Here is a 9,430-nt window from a genome sequence, read left to right as displayed (position 1 = left end):
ATAACATATATATATATATATATGTTATTTATATATAAGAACGTCAGCCGCTGTAGCCAGCTCAGCTGCTGCAAATCTTTTGTGCCATGCACAAGATTAATGCTCAGCTGCTGCCTCGCGCATATGTGAAGAGCGGACTGCATTTGTATGTTTATGTTTGGCGGTGATTGATTCCCTTTCTGAGATATATATTTCTCATTCAATACCCTGTAGTTTTTGTGCGATTTCGGGTGAACAAACCGGTAGTTTTTGCAGTTTCTTGGACCTTGCAGGTGAAATTTGCAGGTCCTTCAGTTCACTCCAAGTTTTTATAAATACATTACCGTCTTAAATTGATTTTTGACTTACATAAAAATCAACGGACATGCAGTGCATGATTAACGTGTCTCTACAGCACGCCACTGATATGGCCTCAGCTCTAAGCCGAAACTTTAAAAAAAATAAAAATAAATAAAAAGATAAAAATATACCATACATTGGTACGCTTTATGTCATCATGAAAAATAACAGTGGCAAAGCTGATAACTATAGGGAAGATGAAGCCAAAACCAGAAGCCCCTCTGATCCGGTGGTCCCACAAAAGAATGGATCCCCCATTCCTGTGAATAACCAAACTGATAAGGATAGGGAAGATGGAGAATCAACAACCGGACGTCCCTCTGTGCCGGTTGTCCCATAAAAGAATGGAGCCTTCATCCCTATGGACAACCAGACGATTGCAAGTGCTACCTCTTGTAAAGGAAGGAAAGACCACGAGCACAAAGAAGAGGTGAGAAAGGGAAAGATGAAACAACTAAAACCGAAACCTCAAACTACCAAACGAAAATGTAACTCAAATATGGAGGCTCCAATAGTATCCGAAATTTAGAGGGGAGAATATATTCGGAGTGAAGACATGGACATGCAAGCACTGCAAGACAAACGTTGCTATGGGGAAGACGGTACAAACTGCCGGTTTGTTCACTCGAGACCCGCCAAAAGTGCAGGGGCCTTAAGGAGAAATACTTCCCCGAGGAAAGATACCAGTTGTCTCGAAAGAGAAAGTATGCAAATGCAGTGCGCTCTTCAGATGTTATGCGCAAGACTGCAGCTGAGCAAGTATCTTTTTTGTGCATGGCGTAAAGGATTCTGCAGCAGATGACCTGGCAACATCAAGCGCAAACACAGAACCTTGCACACCACTGCACAAGACCACCACAATCAACAGACATGGGATAGCCTCCTCTAACACCTGCACAGTCGTTACGCCAATATTTTTACTAAATATTGGAGGCCTGTTGCATCGCAAAAGCAAAATGTTTTTCTCGAGAGACTTTGCTGCTTGCAATCAAACCCTATGCATAGAACTCGTGTAAACTCATCTTAGGCCTGATATAGAGGATGCAGACCTGCTTGTAATAACCAAATTTCCTTTCAATTCCACTTACTGTCATAAACAAGTTGATATTTATGACTACATTTGAATAACATGGTATCATAAATACCATGACTGAATAAAAGAAGTGATAATCACAGCTGGAACGCATCTACTTAGTCAGGACGGACCTGCGACTATGCAGCAACAATCCTTTAAACACAAGCCCTTTCTGTAGGAAGTCACTTAACTCGACACAAACAAATCGCTCGTACATTATCGATCCTTTGACAGGAATTGATATCAAAATTTCCAATGCTAAAAGCATTGGAATCTCTAATATGAATTTAATAACACTGTAATTTCTTTAAATAGGACAAACCTAGGAATAATGATTATTATTAAAAACTTCGTCCATCTCAAGGTTTACGTTCATTACTTGCATTCAACAGCTTTATGTTTTCTAAATTAACAATGTCAAATCAATATTGATTTCTTACATTAGTGCCAAGACATGCATTTATAGAGAGGGGAGCTCATTCGATCTAGTCGACTCCACTCCATTACTGGAACATGTTTTACCTACCCTAGAGAGATGAAAAGCGAAGTCAACACTTCTGGGAGTTGATCTTGAAGACCTGTTCAAATATTGGTTTCAAATTTTCACACAGCCCCAGTAATTTCTGTGGAAGGAGTTAAGTCAATAACATTGATCCCAGTGCTTAACTGATACTTATCTCATCGACTCATAAAAGTTGAAAGGCAAAGTCAATCTCGACGGAATTCGAACGCAGAACGGAAAGACCGACTAACGATTCTGCCAGCTCTGGCCCTGTTCAAATATTGGAAGACATTTTTGTTTGGGATTCTACTGATTCTACCATCCACCGTCCTTAATGTATTAACAGTACTAAAATGTAAAGAAGGGAGTTGGTGGGTATTTTTCGGAATATGTTGCTCCCTCTTTCAAAGTTCAAATCCCACTGGAATCGGCTTTGCATTTTGTCCTTTTGGGTCAATTAATCCTCACGTGTCTAACTGACAAATCAATATGTGTAAGTTAGCATTTGAAATACTAGATTCCAAGCCTGTCACATGAATATTAAGTGTTCAAGTCAGTTTTCATGACAACGAATTCTATATGAATATAAACAATTTATGCATATATCATAATATTTTTTCATAATATTTCTTGAACAAAATAAAATTAGAAGTGTTCAGCAAAAATCTAAATCCCACTGTCGAAGTACTAACAATGTATTGATGAGGCATGTGAAACTATCTTTCCATAGTTTTGTTCTGTAATGGAATTTTCGTATAATGTTTTACATATAATTTTTCTCATGATTTGGATAATGAGATAATTGTCATATTCACTTCAGATTCAGAAGTATATAGTTCAGTGTGTACCGAACTTTGCCCACTTTCTTTTTAAACATGTTTTTAAGCAATATTGAAACCGTCTTAACAAGTAGTCATGTATACATACATGTGTGATTGCCATTTGTGGAAGACATTACACAGGAAGAGGAAAATCTCAAGCTGAATGTACTAATTAAAAATCAGGAAATATTGACTCCAGTTGAAAATCTTACGAAATTAAACCTTTACCGCTAATTTTTCGATCATAATCTTAGATTAGCAAGGAAAATCCATGACGTGGGCCATCTACGCCGGCTATACGTTTGCTAGCTATTGGTTGAAGATTTTAATACGAGCTGTCAGATGTGGCTGCAGTAGCTACAAGAGAAATTCTGTGCTAGGTTAGGTGCTAGTGTGTCACAATTTTCCATTATTATGCTTTGTCTTCGATATAACCTTTGCATATGATCTCTAAGGAAGCAGCCTGGTAAATATCCTTTTTTACTCTAGGCACAAGGCCCGAAATTTTTGGGGAAGGGAGCCAGTCGATTAGATCAACCAGTACGCAACTGGTACTTAATTTATCGACTCCAAAAGGATGAAAGGCAAAGTCAACCTCGATGGAATTTGAACTCAGAACTTAAAAGACATGAAATACCTGTTTCTTTATTACCCATGCGGGCTAACATAGGTGACAAACAAAACATGTGGGACATAAAACATATAAAAATGGAAATGAATGTTATAACGTATGAAGACATGAAAATGATAAAATGGAAATGGAACCACTCGCCCCACTTACGAGTGGCCTCATTTTCTACTTTATTTAAATCCTGAACCTTCTAACACATCGATACCTGTTTCCTCCAACCACCCATCGTTCGTAGTAAATCCTGGGAATGAGCTCCAGCTGCAGTCCACCTCCTAAAAATAAAATCCAACCATAAACTCTTGTATTTTTCCCTCTTGCTTCTTATTTGGTATTACACACAAGTGATGTTCCTCCACATTATCATACCCCGCAGTTCCAATACACTTTATGTCCCATTCTGCCGTATCCCTTAACAGTTCGTCGCTAAGCAACATATAAATCCTACATTTTTCCTTCTCTTTTTTTATTTGGGGGAGGGGTTTTGGGTTTCTTTGTATGTGTTTGCCTCTTGTTTTTGTGTCGGATGGGAATGGTTAGGCCTAGTGTCTGCAGGGAGTGGGTGGGTCTGGGAGGGTGTGGGTGGAATGGGTGTGGAATGTGGTTTACAGTTTAGCTCACTTGCCTTTTTTCATTTTTTTCCTGTTACATTTTGCCATTTATTTTTTCCTATTTCCGCTACTTCCTTTTCTTTTTCGGTTACTTCCTTTCTGCAGCTCTCTTCTATCTTCTCTTCCGTATTTTTTGGTCGCTTTTTCCTTGGCTTTGATGTACATTCTGCTCTTATGTGTCTCTTCAGGCCACATTTAAAGCAATTTGGAACTCTTCCTTCCACCCTGACAGTCATAATTGTTTCTTCCATAATTATGATTTCCGTAATCTTTTCCATCGTTTCTTTTGAACCTTGGACTATCATCTCCAGTTGTTGACCCCATCCAGTTGACGCACACTTTTTTCTTGGCCTGGAGCACTACTATGTTGTCCTCATTACCAAAGAGGACAGCATCTGCCACCCAGGTCACATCAATCTCCGGTGGGATTCCTTCAACCGTGACCCTTGTTGCTCTCATGTGTCTATACGTGGGCAACAGCACCACTTTTTTTTTTGGCCCGAATTGTCGACGCTGCACGTTTCCTTGCTGCTGCTTCATTACAAAACCTCACTTCTACTGTTCCAAATGTTGAACCTCTAGTCAGGTATATTATGTCTTCCCAAATCTGCTTTAACGCCTTTTCTATTTGTTCTGTTGTGACGACGTCTATTCTTCCTTTATTTATCGAAAAGGTTCGATAGATTATTGTCTTTTCCTTATTCTGTTTTTAACCTGTTGCGGGGGCGACAGCTTCACTTCAAACCCATCTCGGTTCATTTCTTCTTTGTGTCTTCCGAATTCCCTAATGTCCACTTCTGTTTCCTTACACCTTGCTACATCAGCAAAATTCCGCTTCTCTTTTATCAGTTTCTGGTCCATTGTTTTAACTGCCTCCAGCAACTCCTCCTCTGAGCAACTATAACCGTCTTCAGACATTCTTCAACCAGCTGTCTCTTCTCTTACAAGAAGAGAAAGCTCAAACAAATTACACACGTAAACACCTAAACCGCTGCAAAGCAGCACAAAGAAAACTATTCAAAAATCACCACGTATTAACTTCACGGAGCCGTTATACTGCTAAGCAGTTCGACCGGCATGCTAACGTTTCGACCAGCTCGCCGCCTGGTAAATATTGTATCAATGGCAAACCAACGGTAATGATAAATATGACAGACACCAAAGGATTTCTTCAGAGTGCCCTTGTATCTTTGTTGTCCATGTTACATGGTGACTACTGGCTAGTTCATTATGCAGCACAGAAAATTTGTCCTACCTTGTGCGGCTGATATTTTAGCAGCATGACCTTGTTCGTGACCTCCATCTAACTGAAGATTTCGGTGTAGGTAACGAAGTTATCAGCAACAGAGTCACCAGCATTGAAATTACTCCAGTTGATATTGAGGATAGTGCGGAAGCAGCGCCGGAGGATAAGCTCAAAGTGCCCTCGTTAATGATGGTAGGGAATTCATGGCCTGGAGCCGTACAGGAGGAGATCACTCGAAAGTTTCTATATACGCTGATCTTTATGCTTTTCCTAAGGGGTTTACAGTTTCAGATATTTATGTACAATCTACCAAATGCTCTATTGTTTTGCCAGTCTGTTGACATTTTTGTCGATCATTGCATCTGATGAAATGATGCACACTGCACACCAGGTAGTTGAACTGATGAACTGCCTTTACCTCTGACTCACCAATGGAAATGCAGCAAATGTCGTAACCTTCATGAGACATGGGTTGATGAAGAACTTCTGTTTTCTTTAAGCTGACTTCCAGACTGAAGAGCTCGATAGCACCTGAGAAGCAGGAGTTATACCTTGCAGTGCTGATCCTGTATAGACAACAAAGACAGCGTCGTTAACAAAGAGTATTTTGCGGATGGGTTGCTCTAGTGTCTTGGTGTGGGATAATATTCGTCTAATTTTAAACAAGCTACCATTGTTGCGGTATCGGACAGAGGGATCGTTGTTCCAATCGAGGTATTCTGTGGCCCTTATGATCATGTAGGAGTGACGGAAGACCTCTTATTTATATACGATTTATTCTTTTTCTCCTCTAGGCACAAGGCCCGAAATTTTTGGGGAGGGGGCCAGTCGATTAGATCGACCCCAGTACGCAACTAGGGTCGATCTAATCGACTGGCACCCTTCCCAAAGGATGAAAGGCAAAGTCGACCTCGGCGAAATTTGAACTCAAAACGTAAAGACAGACGAAATACCGGTAAGCATTTCGCTCGGCGTCCAAACGTTTCTACCAGCTTGCCGTATTTATTCCCACAATAATGTTCATGTAGTAATCTGTTATTGAGTTGGGTCTTCATAGGAAGAATACCAACACACATTATATAGACTAACGAAACTTTATGAACATATAACAGGCAAATAGGTCTCGACTCAACAGAGATGACTACTTCAAATATCATACGTGAAGCCAATTCAAGATCTTTTAGCAGGTCATCTTGAGAGTGTGAGACCCAAACTGCTTAAAATGTGGTTTAAAACTCCGCTCTGGGTAATACACAGTTTATAGTATTGAAATCTATGTTGGGTTTATGTACTAGTATTCCCCTTACTATTCTGTTGGTCGTCTGCAAATTAATAAGTATTTGCATTTATTGGTGCAAGCAAACCTTACTCAATGCTGATAAATATATCGCATAGTCAACAGAAAATACGACAATGGATGAAGTTTATAAACTCATTTAACCACACTCAGAGACAATCAACTAGATCTAACTACTATGTGTGTAACAAGAAAATGCTCTGCTTTAAAAATAAGCAAGGGTATTGAAGACAAATAGGTTAATTGTTTGATATCAAATGAGGTGTGTGAAAACACCAGGAAAGACAAGATAACAGCAAATGAATTTAAGAATCGAAAAATTGTGGTAGTACGATTGCAGAATAGTTCAAAAGTTACAGTATAAATCCAATAAGAACTATACATGCCACAAATCCTCCGTCAGTAAATTAATTTGGAAAGATTCGTTTCAAGTTATTCTGCTTATTGCTTTATTTTTGATCAGTTTGTTGAAAATTACAATTTTTTTAATTGATTTTAAACAGCTGACAAATCGAAAACTATAGGTAAAAAGTGAATTTTTTTAAAATAGGCGTAAAGTTCTTACTTCCGACCATAAGCACTATGGGAAATATATTTGTTCTAAGTTATAAGGGAAAAATCTCAGTTGACTTACGTACAACGAGAGATAAGAGGTAAGTAATATTTCTGAGAGAACACAGATATGTGTACATACGTATTTATGATGTATAAATTTAATTCTGTATATTTTTAATCTTTAAAAAATGTATGAGTATACATAAGAAGGTATTGTATATTTTACAAAATAATTAAAATTTAGTTTGTTATGAACATTCTTGATATGCGTGGAGCAAATTTTACGTCCATTATTATACATGGAGTTAGAAACAAGTGAGTTGTGTTGTATATTCGTACATAATTATTTAAATTCAATGTAATTAAATAGTGAGTTATCATCTAAAAGAAATATCTGTGCAATGTTCGTACATAATTATCTAAATTCAATGTAATTATATAGTGAGTTATCATCTAAAAGAAATATTTGTGCAATGTATATCTTAGATCATCTCATATTTTATATATATATATATATATATATATATATTATACTGAAGTCATTTTTTGAGCATGAAGTTTCCATAATCATTGCAAATTTTAATTTGCGCATGTTAATTGGAATGGTGAATTTACCTTGATATTATTTAAGATTTTTCAGTTCAAGTTGTGCAAGAAATTTTCTACTTTTTCTCAGAAAAATACTAATTGAAAGAATGTGTTGAAGATTTACATTTTAAACTATTTCTAAAACCCTTCTAAGTATCAAAAGGGTAATCTATTTTCACTACATTGTTTCGTGTCAATATATTTTAAATGTCTATTTATTTAAAAGAAGATTATCATATCCATTTCCTGCTATTTAAATTCAGTATAGAAAGTGCAATATAAAAAACTATTTCATGAGGTGTAATGCAAAATATGCATTTTTTCTCATTTTGCACCGAAAAACCAGTTTCCTTTTTTTTTTCATATACTTTTGAACGATTTATTCACTTTTCTGAATGACCTACTTGCATGAAAAAAAAAACAAACAAACAATAGCGAGAGCTGACGCCCTCCATAGTATTTGAGGTCATTTCCGAATACTAGTAAAAATATTTCATCGAAATTTTAGATCTGGAACATAAGATATTGAAGTTAATTTGAAATAAATGAAATACAAGACAAGGGCCTATTAGAGAGAGAAAGAGAGGGAGCAGACAAAGATAGAAAGAAACAGACTGACACGGAAACAAAAAGACCACCATGACTCAAAGTGATGTAGGGGTGTGTAGACACACATTTTATACAAATACTGACGCACACCACAAACTCTATCTCCCTCTCTCTCACATATATGTGTATATATATATATATATATATATATACACACACACACACACATTAAGTGTCAAACCCCTGGATGACCAAAGCCTTTTGAGTAAATTTAGTTGACTAGCTAAAAGCAACCCATCGTGTGTGTATATATATTGTGCGTGTGTGATGTACATAAATACACAGACTATAAGAGGTTGAGAGGCCTTAAGCCAACAGGTCTTTGGATCTGATGATGGACGTGAAACCAAAGGTAATCTCATAAACCGGCCTTTTCTAACATTTTATATTATATATACATACATACACACACTCTCTCGTACATATATATATATATATGTATATATATATACATATATATATATACATATATATACACACACACACATGCTATATATAATATATTAAAGAATCGCAGTAGAGTCCGATCAAACGGACAGCCATGTTAAAGTCATTACAACTATTACTTGTCAGTACAACTACTGCGTTGATTTCGTAAGGAGATTTTAGAACTAGGATTTTTGCTTGTTGCAAAATCTGCAACTGTGTGTTCACTTGAAATATGTATACTGCGAGCAGAAGTGAGCTGCTACCATCTCTAGCAGACGAGGTATCCAGTACTGAGGAGTGGCAGAAATAGCCCGAAACCAGAACTAGTCTACTGGTTCCGTCGTTAGAATGTGGTAGAAGTTCGCTCCCCTGCTCGCAATTTATCGGAAGTAGCCGTGCATCATTAACCAGCTAGAGGAAATGCCCTCTTGGGCTTAAAAAATTGCAGTAGAGTCCGTTCGAACGGATAGCAATGTTAAAGTGGCTACGAATATTACTTCTCAGTACATCTATTGCGTTGATCTCTTAGAGAGATTTTAGAACTAGCATTTTTGTGTGGTGAGTAGCTGCCTTACGAACCACATGGTTCCGGGTTCAGTCCCACTGCGTGGTACCTTGGGCAAGTGTCTTCTACTATAGCCTCGAGCCGACTAAAGACTTGAGTGGATTTGGTAGACGGAAACTGAAAGAAGCCCGTCGTATATGTGTGTGTGTGTGTGTGTGTGTGTGT

General features: G+C 37.6%; 2 protein-coding genes across 13 annotated transcripts in view; one reads left to right on the top strand and one right to left on the bottom strand.

The window, feature by feature from the left end:
• Positions 1–9,430, bottom strand: part of LOC106872336 (uncharacterized) — a 48,937-nt gene that overhangs the window by 19,661 nt on the left and 19,846 nt on the right. The window lies entirely within an intron of this gene.
• LOC106882415 (uncharacterized) overlaps positions 6,888–9,430 on the top strand; it is a 12,180-nt gene continuing 9,637 nt past the window's right edge. For 4 of the 11 annotated variants that reach the window (XR_008263962.1, XR_008263961.1, XR_008263959.1 and 1 more), the window contains exon 1: positions 6,892–7,172. The gene's annotated coding sequence lies outside the window, so the exon portion shown is untranslated. Of the gene's footprint in view, positions 7,173–9,430 lie in introns of all 11 variants that reach the window. The other 7 variants (XR_008263964.1, XR_008263960.1, XR_008263965.1 and 4 more) reach the window with 4 other exon arrangements.

Source organism: Octopus bimaculoides, chromosome 4, assembly GCF_001194135.2.
Source record: "Octopus bimaculoides isolate UCB-OBI-ISO-001 chromosome 4, ASM119413v2, whole genome shotgun sequence".
In the NCBI taxonomy this organism is placed as follows: domain Eukaryota; kingdom Metazoa; phylum Mollusca; class Cephalopoda; order Octopoda; family Octopodidae; genus Octopus; species Octopus bimaculoides.
This window is presented reverse-complemented; position numbering and strand designations above follow the sequence as displayed.